Source organism: Phyllopteryx taeniolatus, chromosome 7 (assembly GCF_024500385.1).
Source record: "Phyllopteryx taeniolatus isolate TA_2022b chromosome 7, UOR_Ptae_1.2, whole genome shotgun sequence".
Classification (NCBI taxonomy): Eukaryota; Metazoa; Chordata; class Actinopteri; order Syngnathiformes; family Syngnathidae; genus Phyllopteryx; species Phyllopteryx taeniolatus.
Genome location: NC_084508.1, coordinates 1,492,765 through 1,514,755, shown reverse-complemented (window position 1 = coordinate 1,514,755; position 21,991 = coordinate 1,492,765). Strand labels below are relative to the sequence as shown.

General features: G+C 45.4%; 1 long non-coding RNA gene and 1 other non-coding gene across 2 annotated transcripts; one reads left to right on the top strand and one right to left on the bottom strand.

The window, feature by feature from the left end:
• Positions 1-956: 956 nt before the first annotated feature.
• LOC133480548 (uncharacterized) lies at positions 957-5,230 on the bottom strand. Its single transcript, XR_009789305.1, has 2 exons — positions 3,431-5,230; positions 957-2,293 (listed from the first exon to the last, which is right to left on the bottom strand). It is a non-coding gene; the product is annotated as an uncharacterized LOC133480548 (long non-coding RNA).
• A 7,859-nt stretch (positions 5,231-13,089) lies between these two features.
• On the top strand, positions 13,090-13,164 carry trnai-aau (transfer RNA isoleucine (anticodon AAU)). The gene has a single exon. It is a non-coding gene; the product is annotated as a tRNA-Ile (tRNA).
• The last annotated feature ends 8,827 nt before the right edge of the window (positions 13,165-21,991 follow it).

Genomic DNA, 21,991 nt, shown 5'->3' with positions numbered 1-21,991 from the left:
ACATGCCAACTATTTCATAGGGTTGTTTTGAACAAATCCTGGTACCCCTGAAAGAGCATGCAAACGTGGGAGGAATTGCAGCAAGGATTGGTATCTTAGAGGTAAATATTCACAAAAATATTCTATGCAGTGCAACATTACGGTAACCCAATTTTGGAAACCCTATCTGCACTCTAAAATTTGATCTCTGTATTTTTGCCACACCATGTTAAATTAATTTAAATTCAATAATTACATTTTACTGACTTCTGTCCTGTCTGTCATTTAACTGGAGCTTTGTTGGTGATACCCAATACCCAAGCACTGATGATGTCAGACATGACTTATTCAACAATACTAAAAGAAAAGACGAGTACCCAGACTAGAGACAATGCATCTCTTCCACCAGTGTAACTTTATTGCTTTAAAAAACTCAAATGAAGAGTTAAGTGCAAAATAATTCCAATACGTTGTCAAGCCTGTATAATGCGTAAGCACGTGGCTGCTAATTTTACGATAGTTGCTTTGGGACCAAGATTTCTGGATTTGAAACAATATTTAATATAGTATACTGTAGTCACTGTCCTTTCTAAACAGGACATACTGTAGGGTCCTTGCGTTGTGTGGTCACAACCCCAAATATTGCTCTATATATCGCAATATATGGGGCTATATACTGTGTAGCGTATATTGTTTGAATAAAAATGGAATTAATTTAGGAGAAAATAATAAGCCGGAAGCGATGCCTGCGTTACTTCCGGTTTAGCGTAATTTTAAGTTTTAATCGTTAAAATCAAACTAATCTGTATCGTAAAAGGGCACCACATCACTTTTTATGTGTATACAATTTATGGAAAGTGACAAGAAACCGTTTTATCAGTCTCATAATCTGACGGTTGCTACATTATATGAAATTTAGAGTTCTAGATGATAGAGGATTACTTAAACTCAGAACACACACAACATGCAACCAAGAGTGGAATTCTATAGTATATTTAATGAAATCTACAAGGGATATAAAGGGAAACACACAAAGGGGTCTAACTAAAGAAAGAAAATAACACTAATAATGGTAAAAGGAAGGAAAATAGGAGTACAAAAAGGGAAATAGAACATCGTGTGTTGGACTAAAGTTGAAAACGGAGGACACCCTGAACCGGTCGCCAGCCAATCGCAGGGCACATAGAAACAAACAACCATTCGCACTCACATTCACACCTACGGGCAACATGCAAACGCCACACAGGCGGGGCCGGGATTTGAACCCCAGTCCCCATAACTGCAAATGTGCTAACCAGTTGTTCACCGTGCCGGCTGTTTATACTTATATACTGGCAAATCCACTGCTTATGATACAAATCACATTTCATGCTGCTTGGAGTCAAATCAAGACAAACAGTTCGCAGCTGCGTTTGTACAGTTGACACACTGACACAGACATCAAGGCATACATTTGGAATAATTCGGCAGAGTTCATAACATATCAAAACACATATTTATCCTTTGGTGAAACATCAAATGAGAGTCCCCCTGTTCGACTTTGCAGTTCCTCTCGACGCCAGCAGGTGTCGCCAAGTCCCAGCAATTGTTCCTATTCAAAGACAGTTGGTCCGGTGGAAACATCTGGGGGCCATTGATGCTTGGGAGTTCAGACTTCGAGGGTAGATGTTAATTAGTTTAGGGTCCACTAGGCGTCTTCTTGGGGCAGTCTCACAGCAGGGCCGCTTGGAAGAATGCAGTTTATCAAGGTGGCGGGTGGGGGCCAATCTGGCAACTGGGTCAGAGTCACTACAACTGTATATAACAATATATGGGGCTGTGACCACAAAACGCGAAGACCCTACAGTATACGTTGCATTGGAACGGCAATTAAATATTCAAGAAACCGCAATGGCCGAACGAAAAAACACTGTAATTCTTGGACATACTGTGTGAAATATTGTGTTTACGTTACATAAAAAAAATTCTGTTTGCATATTCTGTTAAAACGCCCCCGCCCTCCCAGAAAATACATAACAACAGATTAAACATGATTTTAATATCTTATTTCCCCAGATTTCTGCCTTGATAGTGTCAATGTCCTTGTACTGTCGCATGGACAAAAGAGTACGTTGAGACGGCAAAGGGATACACATCAAGCAACACAAATGGATCCTTCTTGAATTGCTTTTTCACTTTTTCTGGAAGTTACTAAAATCTCATCACCATCAGTTGTCAATACAATTTAGCAATATAATGCTTGTGTTCTGTCACTTCTATTCCTCCAATTGCTTTATTTTCTACTTCGGCTGACCATACTCAGAAAACAATGACCCTGCAAAAACAAAAAGCACTGTTACTGGACATGAAGGGGAAATTGAAAGACTGTTCTTGAAAAACACATCATAATATATGTGAAATAGCTCAATAAATTGTCATGTCTGTATTTGATCTTTCAATGGAATCTTTTTCAGTGCCAAAATTTTTTTCTAAATTGCCAGACTTTATTTCAAGTGCCATCATGAAACACCAGTATTCTGCCACACAACACCAACTACGAATAAAAGATATTCTAATATAATTAAAAAATTGAGTTTGATATGTCATCGCACAAAATCACAAATCTAGAACAAATTTACAGCATCCATCCGTTTTCTATACTGTACGGCTCATTTTTCCCTACTTGTTTGAGGCTCCAGTGGTAACTATAGCTAGTTGTACCTAAAGCACATTTTTGTTGTTGTTTTGTGTTGTTTATTCCTTTTTAGGTCAATAAATATGATTATTTATGTTGAAATATTCAATAAATAACTTCTGAACTGCAAATCTACTCTCACAAAAAGTTTTTTTCCATTCTTTACTAATCATTTCATCAGTCATATTTTTTGTAAAAGCTTGAACACAGGTTTGCATACTTTCTTCGACATGACTGGACTGGACTTCCTGGAAAGAGCATGAAACAGCCGCAGCTCAGGTTTTGACCAGAACAAAGAGATCAGAACACATTACTCCAGTTCTAAAGTCTTTACACTGGCTCCCAGTCAGCTATAGAATTGACTTTAAAGTTATGCGACTGTTTTCTAAATCATTAAATGATTTAGGTCCTGAATACATCAAAATGCTAATGGAATATAAACCCAGATTATAGACTCAGATCACATAGTGGAGCACAGAGTCAAAAGCAAACATGGTGAAGCAGCATTTCGCTGTTATGCCACACAAATGGACTATGGTGCCCATAAAAATTAGGTCAGACCTAAATATCAGGGTTTTAAGTCCAGGTTAAGAACTACCAGTATTTCCTCCTTCATGCTTATGATTGAGCATTAAAAATGATTGTCTCTTGCACTGTACTATTATTATTTTTTTTTTTTGTAATGTCAGTAAGATGACTTGATTTTTGTTTTTAAACGTCTTTTTTTTTTCTCTTTGTTTTTAAATGCTTCTAATCATGAAAAACACACTGAGTTACCTTGTGTATGAAATGCGGCAGGGTGGAGACTGGTTAATGCATCTGCCTCACAGTTCTGAGGACCTGGGTTCTAATCTGGCCTCCACTGTGAGAAGTTTGCATGTTCTTCCCGTTCCTGCTTGTGTTTTCTCTGGGTACTCTGGTTTCCTGCCACATCCCAAGAACATGCATGGTAGGTTAATTGAAGACTCTAAATCGCCCGTAAGTGTGAATGTGAGTGCAAATGGTTGTTTTTTTTATTTTTATATCTGCCCTGCAATTGTCTGGCGACCAGTTCAGGGTGCACCCCGCCTCTCGCACAAAGATAACTGGGATAGTCTCCAGCACGGCCGCGGTCCGAGTGAGGATAGGCGGTACAGAAAATTTAAATGGAAAAGATTGCGTGGTTCGTGGCATGGCATACATGGCTCACACGAACACACTACAACGCATTCAAGCGTAGGTCAAAAATGCGTGCCATAGCATGTTAAACAGGATATTAATACAACCCCAATTCCAATGAAGTTGGGATATTATGTTAAACATAAATAAAAACAGAATACAATGATTTGCAAATCATGTTCAACCTATATTTAATTGAATACACTACAAAGACAAGATATTTAATGTTCAAACTGATCAATTTTATTGTTTTTAGCAAATAATCATTTACTTAGAATTTTATGGCTGCAACACGTTCCAAGAAAGTTGGGACAGGTGGCAAAAAAGACTGAGAAAGTTGAGGAATGCTCATCAAACACCTGTTTGGAACATCCCACAGGTGAACACGCTAATTGGGAACAGGTGGGTGCCATGATTGGGTAGAAAAGGAGCTTCCCTAAATTGCTCTGTCATTCACAAGCAAAGATGGGGCAAGGTTCACCTCTTTGTGAACAAGCACGTGAGTAAATAGTCCAACAGTTTAAGGACAATGTTCCTCAACGTACAATTGCAAGGAATTTAGAGATTTCATCATCTACGGTCCATAATATCATCAAAAGGTTCAGAGAATCTGGAGAAATCCCTGCATGTAAGCGGCAAGGCCAAAAACCAACATTGAATGCCCATGACCTTCGATCCCTCAGGCAGCACTGCATCAAAAACCGACATCAATGTGGAAAGGATATCACCACATGGGCTCAGGAACACTTCAGAAAACCAATGTCAATAAATACAGTTCGCCACTACATCCGTAAGTGCAACTTGAAACTCTACTATGCAAAGCAAAAGCCATTTATCAGCAACATTGAGAAACGCCGCCGGCTTCTCTGAGCCCTTCTCTAAGACGGACTGATACAAAGTGGAAAAGTGTTCTGTGGTCCGACGAGTCCACATTTCAAATTGGTATGGGGCTGTGTTAGTGCCAATGGCATGAGTAACTTACACATCTGTGAAGGCACCATTAATGATGAAAGGTACATACAGGTTTTGGAGAAACATATACTGCCATCCAAGCAACATCTTTTTCACGGACGCCCCTGCTTATTTCAGCAAGAGAATGCCAAACCACATTCAACACGTGTTACAACAGTGTGGCTTCGTAGTAAAAGAGTGCAGGTACGAGACTGGCCTGCCTGCAGTCCAGACCTGTCTCCCAATGAAAATGTGTGGCGCATTATGAAGCGTAAAATACGACAACGGAGACCCCGGACTGTTGAACAGTTGAAGCTGTACATCAAGCAAGAATGGGAAAGAATTCCACCTACAAAGGTTCAACAATTAGTGTCCTCAGTTCCCAAACGTTTATTGAATTTTGTTAAAAGAAAAGGTGATGTAACACAGTGGTAAACATGACCCTGTCCCAGCTTTTTTGGAACGTGTTGCAACCATAAAATTCAAAGTTAATGATTATTTGCTAAAAACAACAAGTTTATCAGTTTGAACATTAAATATCTTCTCTTTGTGGTGTATTGAATTAAATATAGGTCGAACATGATTTGCAAATCATTGTATTCTGTTTTTCTTTGTTTAACACAACGTCCCAACTTCATTGGAATTGGGGTTGTATAATTGGCCCGACAGAAATGTGACAACAAACTCAAGACAAAAAACTGGCAGCATGTTGCAATGGAATTGTAAGTTAGCTGTTTAAGAAGTTGATGGCAAGAGGGAAGAAGCTGTTGGAATGTCTGCTAGTTTTAGTTTGCATTGTTCAGTAGCGCCTACCTGAGGGAAGGAGCTAGAAGAGCTGTTGACCAGGATGTGGAGGGTCCAAGAGGATTTTGCACGCTCTTGTCTTAGTTCTGGCAGCGTGCAAGTCCTCAAGGGTGGGTAGGGGGGTACCGACAATCTTTTCAGCAGTTTTGATTGTCCGTTGCAGTTGGAGTTTGTCCTTTTTTGTAGCAGCACCAAACCAGACTGTGATGGAAGAACGCAGGACTGATTCGATGACCGCTGTGTAGAACTGTCTCAGCAGCTCCTGTGGCAGGCCTTGCTTCCTCAGAAGCCGCAGGAAGTACATCTTCTGCTGGGCCTTTTTGAGTATGGAGTTTATGTTGAACTCCCACTGCAGGTCCTGAGAGACTGTAATTCCCAGGAACTTGAAGGTCTCGACGGTTGATGCCTCCTGAAGTCCTCGATCATCTCGACAGGTTGTGTCGGCCGTACCACAGCTCCAGCCGCTCCACTTCCTGTCGATACGCAGACTTGTCACCATCTTTGATGAGGCAGAGTTTGACAGCCGGGTGCGTTGAGGTGCAATCGTTCGTGTAGAGAGAGAAGAGCAGTGGAGAGAGGACACAACCTTGGGGCGCCCCAGTACTGATGCTGCATGTGGATGAGTTGGCCTCCCCCAGCCTCACTTGCTGTGTCCTGCCCGTCAGAAAGCTGTAAATCCACTGCCAGTTGGCAGGCGAGATGCTGAGCTGGAGAAGCCTGGAGGAAAGGAGTTCAGGGATGATGGTGTTGAACGCTGAGCTGAAGTCCACAAACAGGATCCTCGTGCAGGTCCCCGCGCTATCGAGGTCTTTTAGGATGAAGTGCAGTCCCATGTTGACTGCAACAGACCTGTTTGCTCGGTAGGCAAACTGCACGGGATACAGCAGGGGACCTGTGACGCTCTTGAAGTGGTCCAGCACGATGCGTTCGAAGGACTTCATGACCACAGATGTCAAGGCGATAGGCCTGTAGTCATTCAGACCCGAGATTGCAGGTTTCTTGGGGACTGGGATGATGGTGGAGCGTTTGAAATAGGGCGGTTCTTCGCACAGTTCCAGAGATCTATTGAAGATCAGACTGGAGCGAGCTGGTCTGCGCAGACTTTGAGGCAGGATGGGGACACAAGGGCTGGGCCTGCTGCTCTCACATCCTGTTCGTGGATGGTAAACGCAGAAGTCAGAGGTGTGATTGTGGTCGGTGGTGAGGCTGGGTGGGTGCGGGGTGTGAAAGTGTCCTTTTCAAATCTGCAGTAGAATCTGTTTTAAATCGTTGGTTAGTGTGCTATTGTTCTCAGCTTAGGGGGATCGTCGCTTGTAATTGGTCAGCGATTGGAATGCATGCCAGACTGATTTAGAGTCAGCGCTAAACTGTTTTTCCAACTTTGCTGGATAGTTCTTCTTTGCAATGTTAATTTCTTTAGTCAGCTGGTTTCTAGTGTGATTATACAGGGCCCTGTCCCCACTTTGATATGTGTCCTGCTTTGCTTGGCGAAGTTGCTTAAGTTTGGCAGTGAACCATGGCTTGTTGTTGAATGTGCGAAATGACTTTGTTGGTACACAAACCTCTTCACAGAAACTAATATAGGATAAGACAGTGTCCTTATATTCATCCAGGCTGCCAGCTGAATTTTCAAAGACACTGCAGTCTGTGCAGTCTAAACAGCTTTGAAGTTCTATCTTTGCTTCATTAGTCCACTTTTTCACTGTTTTCACTGTAGGCTTCACACATTTAAGTTCTTGCCTGTATGTTGGTATTAAGTGAATTAAGCAGTGATCAGACGAGCCCAGGGCTGCACGAGGTATGGCACGGTATGCGTTATTTAGCATAGTATAGCAGTGGTCTAAAATGTTATTTTCCCTGGTAGGACAGTCGATGTGCTGCTTGTATTTAGGGCGTTCGTGATTGAGTTTAGCTTTAATGCAGCCCTATGCGGGGCACAAGTCAGTGCAAACTGTAGGCCGGTCCCAAGCCCGGATAAATACAGAGGGTTGCGTCAGGAAGGGCATCCGGCTTAAAACCTTGCCAAACAAATATGAGCGTTCATCCAAAGAATTCCATACCGGATCGGTCGTGGCCCGGGTTAACAACGTCCGCCACCGGCGCCGTCAACCTGCAGGGCGCTGTTGGAAATTCAGCTACTGTGGGTCGAAGTCAAAGAAGAAGAAGAAGAAGAGGTGGAAAGCGGGTTCTTCGGCAGAAAGAGAAGAGGAAAACACAGAGCCTAGAACTGAATGTGGGGACTTTGAATGTTGGGACTATGACGGGAAAATCTCGGGAGTTGGTTGACATGATGATTAGGAGAAAGGTTGATATATTGTGTGTCCAGGAGACCAGGTGGAAAGGCAGTAAGGCTAGAAGTTTAGGGGCAGGGTTTAAATTATTTTACCATGGTGTAGATGGGAAGAGAAATGGAGTCGGGGTTATTTTAAAAGAAGAGTTGGCTAAGAATGTCTTGGAGGTGAAAAGAGTATCAGATCGAGTGATGAGGCTGAAACTTGAAATTGAGGGTGTTATGTGTAATGTGATTAGTGGCTATGCCCCACAGGTAGGATGTGACCTAGAGGTGAAAGAGAAATTCTGGAAGGAGCTAGATGATGTAGTTCTGAGCATCCCAGACAGAGAGAGAGTCGTAATTGGTGCAGATTGTAATGGACATGTTGGTGAAGGTAATAAGGGTGATGAAGAAGTGATGGGTAAGTACGGTATCCAGGAAAGGAACTTGGAGGGACAGATGGTGGTAGACTTTGCAACAAGGATGCAAATGGCTGTAGTGAACACTTTTTTCCAGAAGAGGCACGAACATAGGGTGACCTACAAGAGCGGAGGTAGAAGCACACAGGTGGATTACATCTTGTGCAGACGATGTAATCTGAAGGAGGTTACCAACTGTAAGGTAGTGGTAGGGGAGAGTGTGGCTAGACAGCATAGGATGGTGGTGTGTAAGATGACTCTGGTGGTGGGGAGGAAAATTAGGAAGACAAAGGCAGAGAAGAGAACCATGTGGTGGAAGCTGAGACAGGACGAGTGTTGTGCAGCTTTTCGGGAAGAGGTGATACAGGCTCTCGGTGGACGGGAAGAGCTTCCAGAAGACTGGACCACTGCAGCCAAGGTGATCAGAGAAGTAGGCAGGAGAGTACTTGGTGTATCTTCTGGCAGGAAAGGAGAGAAGGAGACTTGGTGGTGGAACCTCACAGTACAGGAAATCATACAAGGAAAACGGTTAGCTAAGAAGAAGTGGGACACTGAGAGGACCGAGGAGAGGCGAAAGGAATACATTGAGATGCGACACAGGGCAAAGGTAGAGGTGGCAAAGGCAAAACAAGAGGCATATGATGACATGTATGGAAGGTTGGACACTAAAGAAGGAGAAAAGGATCTATACAGGCTGGCCAGACAGAGGGATAGAGATGGGAAGGATGTGCAACAGGTTAGGGTGATTAAGGATAGAGATGGAAATATGTTGACTGGTGCCAGCAGTGTGCTAGGTAGATGGAAAGAATACTTCGAGGAGTTGATGAATGAGGAAAATGATAGAGAAGGGAGAGTAGAAGAGGCAAGTGTGGTGGACCAGGAAGTGGCAATGATTAATAAGGGGGAAGTTAGAAAGGCATTAAAGAGAATGAAAAATGGAAAGGCAGTTGGTCCTGATGACATTCCTGTGGAGGTATGGAAGCATCTAGGAGAGGTGGCTGTGGAGTTTTTGACCAGCTTGTTCAATAGAATTCTAGTGCGTGAGAACATGCCTGAGGAATGGAGGAAAAGTGTACTGGTGCCCATTTTTAAGAACAAAGGTGATGTGCAGAGCTGTGGCAACTATAGAGGAATAAAGTTGATGAGCCACACAATGAAGTTATGGGAAAGAGTAGTGGAGGCTAGACTCAGGACAGAAGTGAGTATTTGCGAGCAACAGTATGGTTTCATGCCTAGAAAGAGTACCACAGATGCATTATTTGCCTTGAGGATGTTGATGGAAAAGTACAGAGAAGGTCAGAAGGAGCTACATTGTGTCTTTGTAGATCTAGAGAAAGCCTATGACAGAGTACCCAGAGAGGAACTGTGGTACTGCATGCGGAAGTCTGGAGTGGCAGAGAAGTATGTTAGAATAATACAGGACATGTACGAGGGCAGCAGAACAGCGGTGAGGTGTGCTGTCGGTGTGACAGAAGAATTTAAGGTGGACGTGGGACTGCATCAGGGATCAGCCCTAAGCCCCTTCCTTTTTGCAGTGGTGATGGATAGGCTGACAGATGAGGTTAGACTGGAATCCCCGTGGACCATGATGTTTGCAGATGACATTGTGAGCTGCAGTGAAAGCAGGGAGCAGCTGGAGGAACAGTTAGAAAGATGGAGGCATGCACTGGAAAGAAGAGGAATGAAGATTAGCCGAAGTAAAACAGAATATATGTGCATGAATGAGAGGGGTGGTGGGGGAAGAATGAGGCTACAGGGAGAAGAGATGGCAAGGGTAGAGGACTTTAAATACTTGGGGTCAACCGTCCAGAGCAATGGTGAGTGTGGTCAGGAAGTGAAGAAACGGGTCCAAGCAGGTTGGAACGCGTGGAGGAAGGTGTCAGGTGTGTTATGTGACAGAAGAGTCTCTGCTAGGATGAAGGGCAAAGTTTATAAAACAGTGGTGAGGCCAGCCATGATGTATGGATTAGAGACAGTGGCACTGAAGAGAAAACAGGAAGCAGAGCTGGAGGTGGCGGAAATGAAGATGTTGACGTTCGCTCTAGGAGTAACCAGGTTGGATAAAATTAGAAATGAGCTCATCAGAGGGACAGCCAAGGTTCGATGTTTTGGAGACAAAGTTAGAGAGAGCAGACTTCAATGGTTTGGACACGTCCAGAGGAGAGAGAGTGAGTATATTGGTAGAAGGATGATGAGGAGGGAGCTGCCAGGCAAGAGAGCTAGAGGAAGACCAAAGAGAAGGTTGATGGATGTCGTGAGGGAAGACATGATGGCAGTTGGTGTTCGAGAGGAGGATGCAGGAGATAGGCTCTCATGGAAAAGGATGACGCGCTGTGGCGACCCCTAACGGGACAAGCCGAAAGGAAAAGAAGAAGAAGAAGAAGTGGTTGAGTTTGGCTTTGTTAAAGTCCCCGAGAATAATTGAGGGGTGAGTCCGGGTGTCTTTTTTCAATTTCGTTTACTTGTTCAGCAAATGTTCTTGTTAGCTTGAGACGGAATGTAGACACCGGCAAGAATGAAAAATGCGAACTCATGAGGCGAGTAGAATGGCTGACAGTTCAAAAACAGCAACTCTAAATGCGGGCTGCAGTGTGTCCTGAGCTCCGTGACATCTGTACACCATTTTTCATTGATATAGAATCATATCCTGCCACCTTTGTTTTTCCCGATAACTCCATGAAGATGGAAGCCGGGAAGCATGACTGCACCATCGGGGACAGCCTCACAAAGCCAAGTCTCCGTAAAGCACAGGGCGGCGGAACGTCCGAAATCTTTACTGGTCTTTATCAGAAGATGAAGCTCGTCCATTTTGTTGGGTAGGAAGCGTAGATTTGCGAGGTGGATCGACGGAAACGCCAATCTGTATCCTCTCTTGCGGAGCTTCACTTGGATGCCGGCTCGCTTCCCTCTGTGGCGTCGCCTTCACCTGCATGCCCCAAAGACCGCAGTCGCTGCTCCGGTGAGTAACTTGGAGAAAAAACTGAGCGGATTTGCGAAAGTTGGTGAAAGAAAGTCCGGGGTAGACTCCTTGATGTTTAGCAAGTCTCCTCTTGTGTCGCGTAATGTCTCCAAAGACGAACGGAAAACATAAAAACATAATCAATACTTGAGAGCGCGGAACCGAGGCGTCCACACGGGTAGGCGCCATCTTGATTTTAGGCAAAGACCCCACTTTCCCGGCTAATTATCGGCCCTTATCACTGATTAATGTCGATAAGATTATCTCGAAAGCCCTCAAAGCGAGATTTGAAAAGGTACTCCCGTCGATAATCCACGATGACCAGACAAGTTTCATTAAAGGCAGAACTCCCACAAATGTCAGACGTCTATTAAATTTAATAAGCATGTCACAGCGTAAAAATCTAAAGGCAATCATCCTATCAATTGAGCAGAGAAAGCTTTCGATAAGGTTAACTGGTCTTTCCTATTTGCAGTACTTTGCAAATTTGGCAAATTTATACATTGGATAGCAGCATTATACAACTCGCCAAAAGCGACAGTCACCATGAACGGGATGACAGAGTTTTACCCAACAAAGACGAACCAATCAGACAAGGGGGTCCACTTTCACCAATGCTATTTGCAATATTCATGGAACCACTTGCTACCGCGATAGGTCAGAGTGCTAATATTGAAGGTATCTGCTCGCCAGTGACAGAACAAAATCAATTTGTATGCAGATGATCTTCTTTATTTACAGAAATCGAGGTCATCGCTTCAAACAGTTTTCAATCTCATTAAAACATTTTCACAATTTTCAGATTACTCTGTCATCTGGACAAAATCAACAGTACTCCCAATAACAGCAAACTCGTGGAATCCCGCAGATCAAATCCCAGATTACCCCATTCCTATAGGATACATTAAGTATTTAGGTATTCATATTTTGCCAAAACTCACAGAGCTAACCAATCTAAATTACACACCACATCTCGAAAAAAATCTAAGATGACTTAATACGCTGGAATAACTTGCCTATATAACTACTTGGAAGAATAGCGGAAGAATAGCCACAATAAAAGTGAAAATCTTACCTCAAATAAATTATACATTCTCGAAGATTCCACTTAAGCCCAAAGTAATTTGGTTCCAAACCTTAGATTCTGCTGTAGCAGACATGCTCTCCGCAACCTGAGGTGTCACAGTGACTCCACCACAACTTCATCAACTGCTTTCTTCCAAGCGGCCCTGTTGTTCGAGACCACCACTAGAAGACACCTACTGGTCCCCTCGAAATCTTGGTTTACAGTAATCAAAGAGGCATTTTCTTCATTTGAACTGACAGCAGCTAAAAGGGACAGATCGACGATGGAATGCAAATACAGCAATGAACTATTTGCTTAATATTCAAATATGCACGCAAGGCGCCACCCACTGGGGTTTGAGAGTACTGCACCTTGTGGGCTTCAATTTAGGGTTATAACCGAAGATAAAATGTCTCCTATTTCACGAACTCTGCAGTATGTGTGTCCGTGTGTCAGGTGTGTCAACTTTTCCGGTGCAGCTACAAGACAGAACTGTTTGTCATGATTTGAAACCCCAAGCAGGATGTAATGTGATTGAACCATAAGCAGTTGGCTCGGCCGTGCCGCCACCCCTCCCCCCTCCCCTTCCTTTTGTTCGGGCACACGGCTTGGTAACTGGGGATGGAGACTCGGCTTCCCAGCCCCTACTTGGGCCACCGCGAGGTGATCAGAGCAGCTGCTACTAAAAGTGCCAAGTATGCTTCCAGCCAAGCAGCACTAGCAGCTTCAAGCTAACGGCTAATTTTTGAGTCAGTCAAGCACACATATTTAAAATAAATGTAAATTAACAATAAATGTATATAACGTGGCCGGTTAGCTCAGTTGGGCTAGAGCGTGGTGCTAATAACGCCAAGGTCACGGGTTCGACCCCCGTGCGGGCCATTTCTGGCGGCACGGTGGCCAACTGGTTAGAGCGTCAGCGTCACAGTTCTGAGGACCCGGGTTCAATCCCCGACCCCGCCTGTGTGGAGTTTGCATGTTCTCCCCGTGCCTGCGTGGGTTTTCTCCGGGCACTCCGGTTTCCTCCCACATCCCAAAAACATGCATTAATTGGAGACTCTAAATTGCCCATAGGAATGACTGTGAGTGCGAATGGTTGTTTGTTTCTATGTGCCCTGCGATTGGCTGGCAAACAGTTCAGGGTGTACCCTGTCTCCTGCCTGATGACAGCTGGGATAGGCTCCAGCACGCCCTGACCCTAGTGAGTAGAAGCGGCTCAGAAAATGGATGGATGGATGGATGTATATACGTACACATACATATTCCCTCTGTCTCGCTAATGTGATTATTAAAGCTTTTTATTTCATAATAATACATTAAACTTATGTAGCGCTTCTCAAGACACTCAAAGACGCTTTCCACTAATCAGAAGACAATAAGAGTAAGGTGAGTGAGCAGGAAGCCCGGCTGGCGGGGGCTGGTGTCGGCGACGCCAGCGAGAGCTTAGCTGGACGTCAGGGGACGCGGAAGGACGGTCGCTAGCTGAGCTCGCTGCACGCATGTTCACGACTCACAACCGAAGCCGGGTGTTCGAGAACTTGCTGAGATAGAGGTAGGTGATAATAAGTTTTTTTTCACATCACATCAGAGACACATGAACAATTAGCACTGATGAACAATTCATGCCCGACAACATTTGATTTCAACAATGTAAAAGAAGCAAGGACTCGGAACTCACTTGTTGACCAGTGGATTTAATGAATCACTGCTATTTGTGAGGACGCCTATAAATTGATCAAGGAGATCATTTATGCCGCCTATTGCCCTTACAATAGCACAGCACGGGTGAGGACACGGCTAGACGGGCCAGCAACCGGTTGTTGGAACGTAATTGCGTCCTCCGCGTCTGTGACACCAGTGATGCCGGCACTGAAAAAAAGAATCCTTTGAAATTAATTTGAACATTTACATCAGTTGCATATGATTAAAATCTGTTTCAATGACTTTTTTTTTTTAGGAGAAGAGGGGTAAATTGTGTCACATAACACATTTGAATGTACCAATGTACATGTTCAAATTAGGTACATTCAAAGGACTTTTTTTCAGTGAGGGACAGTGGAGGAATCCTCCTCGCCTGTGACACGAAAGACACCGGGGACGCTGGACGAATCCCCCGAAAATGTAGCATGTGGCTGCGTGTCCTCTCCTGTGTATTAAAATAATAAATTGAGTAATCAAACAGGAGTAAAAGTTTTTGATATCCTCTTTGATATGCTGACATGCTTCTCTTTGAATTCAAAAGGTTTATTACAAATGCCATGCAACATGTACGCATGAGCCTTTATCTCATAGGGCTGAGTGTAGGATACTGTTTGAACACATTTGTTGTGAGTTATGAAAATACATGCTATTTACCTTGTGGGGTCATCGAGTCAGCCACCAACCCTAAGAGAGCAGTGTCGCCCATGATTGCGGCGACTCTCTCCACAAACGGGGTGAGGCCCTCAGTGCCGATTCCTCCACCTGTTTTGGCCACACTTTGGTGGTGGGCAGCTGTCCTCCGCTTCACATTCACCTTAATGTCTCACCACTTCTTTTTTAGCTCAGTGTGTGTGCGCTGTTGTGACCCCACAGCATTGACAGCTGCACACACGCTGTCCCATTCATTCCTTTTTTGCTTGTTAACGCCGGAGGACAGAGGTCAAAAAATTATTTTCTTGCGCACCTCCACTTCATTGAGCAACTTCACATTCAGAAAAATACTTTTCTTCATTGCTTCCGTGCTCATTTTCCTTTTTTTTCCTGATCATGCAGAGATCAGAATCTCAGGTGCTGGGTTCATTTAAATATGATTTGCATATTTAAATGTGGGTGTGGACAGGGAGGTCAGCTGCTCCAACATGTCCGTTCAATTCATTCACATTTTTAGCCCAGCAGCACACAGTCCTATTTCCCTTTTTACATACCTTTTTTTTTCTTTCACCAGTATTAGTGTTATTTTCTTGTCGTTAGGCTGTGTTTCCCTATAAATCCCTCATAGATTTCATTAAATATTCTATCAAATTCCACTCTTGATTGTGTTTTGAGTTTAAGTAAGCCTCTGCCATCGAGAACTTGTATTTCATAAAATGTAGCAACCTTTAGATAAAAGGTTTGTCGTCGCTTTCTGCTAAATTTTATACATATAAAAAGTGATGCGGTGCCCTTTACGAGACAAATTAGTTTGATTTTACGTTAAAGTGTCAATCGGACTAACCCGGACGTGAACGCAGGCGTTTACCTTCCTTCGTATCTTTTTCCAAATTAATTAAATTTTTATTTAAACCAATATACGCTACACTGCCATAATAAAGTATTTAAAAAAAAAAAGAAAAATACACTTAGTTGATCCACTCTTCAGAAAAGAAGCAGGGAGGCCTAAATGCTCCCAACTTTAAACACTATTATTTAGCTAACCAAATACAATACCTCAATAAATGGATGCACCACAATAAGGAGCATCATTCTTGGCTAGAATTGGAACAGATGCACTGCAACATCATCAAACTCTCAAAACTCCTATTTATTTCTATATTATTTCATGCTATATGTGAATTCACACCAATTCAATGCTTCTGGACTTCGGTTACGCAGAAACTCTCATATATTGCAAACTGCAGGATTCCACTTTCCCCAAGATTGTGTATGCTTGCTGACTTAAGCAATAATTAATTCATTAATATTTGTTGCGTTAGCTGCCGCTATGAAAAAAATTTATTAAAATGGAAAAAAGAAACAATCCATTAATATTAATCGCTGGTTAAATCTCATCATAGAGTATATATATATATATATATATATATAGAGTATATATATCCCCTCCTTGAGCCGTCACCTTATCGTGGTGGAGGGGTTTGTGTGTCCCAATGATCCTAGGAGATAAATTGTCTGGGGCTTCACGCCCCTGGTAGGGTCACCGATGGCAAACAGGTCCTAGGTGAGGGAGCAGACAAAGCACGGGTCAAAGACCCCTTATGACGAAGACAAAATATGGACTCAGGTTTCCCTTGCCCGGACGCGGGTCACCGGGGCCCCCCTCTGGAGTCAGGCCTGGAGGTGGTTGTACTCTCTTCCACTCTGGAGGTGCCCACGGTGAGAGGCGCCGAGCAGGTGTGGGTATACTTACTGCTCCCCGGCTCGGCGCCTGTACGTTGGGGTTCACCCCGGTGGACGAGAGGGTAGCCTCCCTCCGCCTTCGGGTGGGGGGACGGGTCCTGACTGTTATTTGTGCCTATGCACCAAACAGCAGTTCAGAGTACCCACCCTTTTTGGAGTCCTTGGAGGGGGTGCTGGAGAGCGCTCCCGCTGGGGACTCCGTCCTTCTGCTGGGGGACTTCAATGCTCACATGGGCAATGACAGTGAGACCTGGAAGGGCGTGATTGGGAGGAACGGCCTCCCCCAATCAGAACCTGAGCGGTGTTCTGTTATTGGACTTCTGTGCTGATCACGGCTTGTCCATAACGAACACCATGTTCAAGCATAAGGGTGTCCACACGTGCACTTGGCACCAGGACACCCTAGGTCGCAGTTCGATGATGGACTTGTGGTCGTGTCATCGGAATTGTGGCCGCATGTCTTGGACACTCGGGTGAAGAGAGGGGCGGAGCTGTCAACTGATCACCACCTGGTGGTGAGTTGGCTCCGATGGTGGGGGAAGATGCCGGTCCGACGTGGCAGGCCCAAATGTATTGTGAGTGTCTGCTGGGAACGTTTGGCGGAATCCCCTGTCAGAAGGAGTTTCAACTCCCACCTCCGACAGAACTTTGCTCATGTTCCGAGGGAGGCGGGCGACATCGAGTCAGAGTGGACCATGTTCCGCGCCTCCATTGCTGAGGCGGCCGACCGGAGCTGTGGTCGTAAGGTGGTTGGTGCCTGTCGTGGTGGCAATCCCCGAACCCGTTGGTGGACGAGGGATGCCGTCAAGCTGAAGAAGGAGTCCTATCGGGCCTTTTTGGCCTGTGGGACTCCTGAGGCAGCTGATGGGTACCGGCTGGCCAAGCGGAATGCAGCTTTGGTGGTCGCTGAAGCAAAAACTTCAGGGGAGGAGTTTGATGAGGCCATGGAGAAAGACTTCCGGACGGCTTCTGGTCCACCATCCAGCATCTCAGGAGGGGGAAGCAGTGCACCATCAACACTGTGTATAGTGGGGATGGGGCGCTGCTGACTTCGACTAGGGACGTTGTGAACCGGTGGGGAGAATACTTCGAAGACCTCCTCAATTCCACCGACACGCCTTCCCATGAGGGAACAGAGTCTGGCTTCTCTGAGGTGGGCTCTCCTATCTCTGGGGTTGAGGTCACCGAGGTGGTTAAAAAGCCTCTCGGTTGCAGGGCCCCGGGGGTGGACGAGATTCGCCCGGAGTTTCTCAAGGCTCAGGATGTTGTACGACTGTCCTGGTTGACACGCCTCTGCAACAACATCGCGTGGATATTGGGGACAGTGCCTCTGGATTGGCAGACTGGGGTGGTGGTCCACCGGAGAGTGTGTTCCAACTACAGGGGGATCACACTCCTCAGCCTCCCTGGTAAGGTCTTTTCAGGGGTGCTGGAGAGGAGGGTCCGTCGAGAAGTTGAATCTCAGATTCCGGAGGAGCAGTGTGGTTTTCGTCTTGGCCGTGGAACAGTGGACCAGCTCTACACTCTTAGCAGGGTCCTCGAGGGTGCATGGGAGTTCGCCCAACCAGTCTACATGTGTTTTGTGAACTTGGAGAAGGCGTTCGACCGTGTCCCTCGGGGTGTCTTGTGGGGGGTGCTTCGGGAGTATGGAGTACCAAACCCCCTGATACGGGCTGTACGGTCCCTGTACGACCGGAGTCAGAGTTTGGTCCGCATATCCGCCAGTAAGTCGGACTCGTTCCCGGTGAGGGTTGCACTCCGCCAAGGCTGCCCTTTGTCACCGATTCTGTTCATAACTTTTATAGATAGAATTTCTCGGTGCAGCCGAGGCGTAGAGGGGGTCCGGTTTGGTAGCCTCAGTATTGCATCTCTGCTTTTTACAGATGATGTGGTTCTGTTGGCTTCATCAAGCCGTGACCTCCAACTCTGACTGGAGCAGTTCGCAGCTGGGATGAGAATCAGCACCTCCAAATCTGAAACCATGGTCCTCAGTCGGAAAAGGGTGGCGTGCCCTCTCCAGGTCGGGGATGAGATCCTGCCCCAAGTGGAGGAGTTCAAGTATCTTGGGGTCTTGTTCACGAGTGAGGGAAGAATGGAACGGGAGATCGACAGGCGGATCGGTGCATCGTCTGCAGTGATGCAGACTTTGTATCCGTTGTGGTAAAGAAGGAGCTAAGCCGGAAGGCGAAGCTCTCGATTTACCGGTCGATCTACGTTCCTACCCTCACCTATGGTCATGAGTTGTGGGTCATGACTGAAAGAACAAGATCCCAGATACAAGCGGCTGAAATGAGTTTCCTCTGCAGGGTGTCCGGGCTCTCCCTTAGAGAGAGGGTGAGAAGCTCGGTCATCCGGGAGGATCTCAGAGTTGAGCCGCTGCTCCTCCACATCGAGAAGAGCCAGATGAGGTGGCTGGGGCAACTGATTCAGATGCCTCCCTGGTGAGGTGTTCCGGGCACGTCCACCGGGAGGAGACCCCGGGGATGACCCAGGACACGCTGGAGAGACTACATCCTTCGGCTGGCCTGGGAACGCCTCGGGATCCCCCCGGAAGAGCTGGATGAAGTGGCTGGGGAAAGGGAAGTATGGGCGTCCCTGCTAAAGCTACTGCCCCCGTGACCCGACCTCAGATAAGCGGTATAAAATGGATGGATGGAGTATATAAATTAGAAAAATATCTGCGGAATGAAAACAATCAATTACATAACTACACATAGCTTGTCACCCTTCTTCAACATGCTGAATCTAGATCTTTGATTCCTCTGCCTGGGTAGAGTGCGATCTGACAATAACAATACTATATTGTAAATGTAAAAGTAAACTTTTGCCTTCTGTATCTTTTGTTGTTGAGTTTGTCGTCGTTGCTTTATTTATTTATTTATTTTTTATTTATTTACTTTATCTCTTTCTCACACTTTCGACTGATTTGCACGTTGAAAGGACACATGCATGAATTGGGGATCTTGCCTTTATGACCCTGCACTTGAGGTCCAGGCGTCTGCGGGACGGGACTTTCTTTACTTCTTCCCGACCTCTGAGGAGAGCAGTGGATAATATGGCGGGGGCCTCCCGGTATGCATTGGTGGTGGATTCGCCCACGTGGGGTTTTGTCCCTGCCTGGTCTGGGGGCAGGTCCACCTCCCACACTCGGGGGCAGGTAGCGGGTGCTGGCTGGAATGGGGGGGATTCCCTGGGTCGGTACTGTGGGGCTGGGTGTGGCGTCCCTCTCTCCCTGTGGTTGCTCCGCCAGATGGGCCCGACTTGCAGGAGCCATGCCTCTTAATCACTCGCTCAGCATACACTCACACCATTCAAAATTTTTTTTTCTCCCACCAGTCACATCTGGGCCCGCACACATATTCAGGGTTTCTTGGGAAAGTGGTGTGGGGTCGGGAGAGTGTGGGTGTCGGAACGGGTTTCAGTACGTCAGTGCTGTTTCCCGGTCTAGACGCCCTGACGCTGCGCTCTGCCTGCCCCCCCAAGATTTCAATGCATTACACAGACTAATCCCCTTTCGTTTAATGCACTACATACACTTATCTCTGGATCCGTCGGTGTGGGAGGTGTCCCGTCCACTGGGCCGCTCTCGGGTGGACTCCTGGGCGCAACCCCACCTCTCGATTGGGTGGGGACCTCTGCCCCCGCAGTGCAGGCACAGCAATTACAGGACACTTCTGATGGTTATTGTGCATGCCAAACGGTGTCAATTCACTTGCATGTTGTCTGCAGACACACATTTCTGGGACTTATTTGCTGGCTGTGGGGCAACTCACTCATTGTGACAAATAACATAACTATGCAAATTTATTGGGTATCCCCTCAGACTCTGGTCCTATAGATGTTTATAATTTACATAGCCACTCCCACCACACTTCAGTTGTACAGTCGGGTCCACAACCACTGTCCTGCATACTTCCCCTCCTGTCCCTGTCCTATATTGTCCAGTCCTTCCCTTATAGAGTGTAGCACTCCTGACCCATACAACACTCGAATCCAATGTGTCATTGTACTAGATATATAATGCTTTACTTTCCTCATCTTGTTTACAGCTAGTGCTTTGTCTCTCTCCCCTTTAAAAACTTTCGACTTAAATTTTCTAATATCCATCAGAATAAAAAAAAAAAAAAAACAGTGGCAGCTTAAAAGGTCCACTGTGACACAGTAAAACTGCTCCAGCATAAAAGGGATACAGATCCTCCTTCTGTTTGAACTAACAGCTAAACAGGACAAAAAAAAATGTCCCATGGCTTGGGTAACTTGCACATCTATGAAGGCACCAATAATGCTGAAAGGTACATACGGGATTTGGAGCAACATATGCTTCCATCGAAGCGACGTCTTTTTCAGGGACAAGGGTTGGGCATTGAGAATCGAGAAACGATTGGAACCGAGACTAATGTTCCGTTTCTCCTGGAATCGTTCCAATTACAAAACTTTGGTTCCAAGTTTCGATGCCTTGCAGTCCGCCGACCCCGAAGAAGAACGTGGCGAAAACCAACAAAGAACACGCGAAGCCGTGCTTGTGCCCAACAGCAGAGGCGAACAAAAGTGCGTCTTAACTTTGTTAAAATTAATGACCAGTCGCCTTAGTGCAACACTTATAATAAAATTTAATTGCGCAAAGGAGCCTTTCACGATGTGGAGAAGTCTGATGTGCTCCCTACTGCTCTGAGCCTCAGCCTAAACCGTGTGGAGCTTCAGTGAAGTCAAATTGGGTGAGTGAAACAATTAAATACATCTATGCCAACATTGAGGCAGCTAACAAGGTAAACGCTGAGTTAAACTTTTGCACTGATGGTTTTTACCGTTTATTTTACTCTTAAAACCAAGCCTGGCAGTTCCATCCACATCACCTTTCTACCAGTATACTCACTATTTCTCCTCTGGACGTGTCCAAACAATCGACGTTTGCTCTCTCTAACTTTGTCTCCAAAACATATAATGTCCATGTCCATTACAATCTGCACCAATTACGACTCTCTCTCTGTCTGGGATGCTCAGAACCACTTCGTCTAGCTCCTGCCAGAATTTCTCTTTCACCTCGAGGTCACTGGTTAATAAGAACCCAGAGTCAAATGTTCATTTTAGTTTATGCTGCGGGCTGCTAAGAAAAGTGATGTTCATAATTTTGACACCCTTTATTTAAACCATGCAAACCTTTTTGACCCAGCCCCCTAAAAGAATCTGAATCAAGAATCGTTTGGAACCGGAATCGAAATGAGGAACCAGAATCGTGACAGGAATCGCTCAAATTCAAACGATGCCCAACCCTATCAGGGACGTCCCTGCTTATTTCAATAAGACAATGCCTAGCCAGAACTCTCCCACTGAAATGTCTGGCTCATTATGAAGAACAAAATACAAGGACAGACACCCCGGACTGTTGAGTAACTAAAGTTGTACATCAAGCATGAATAGGATAGAATTCCACCTACAAAGGAACAATTAGTGTCCTCAGTTCTGAAACACTTATTGAGTGTTGTTAAAATGAAAGGTTACGTGATTAAGTCGTAAGCATGCTTTTTTGGAACGTGTTGCAAGCATCAAATTCAAAATGAGTGAATATTTGCACACAAAAAAAAACAACATTCATCAAGTTTGTACATCAAATATC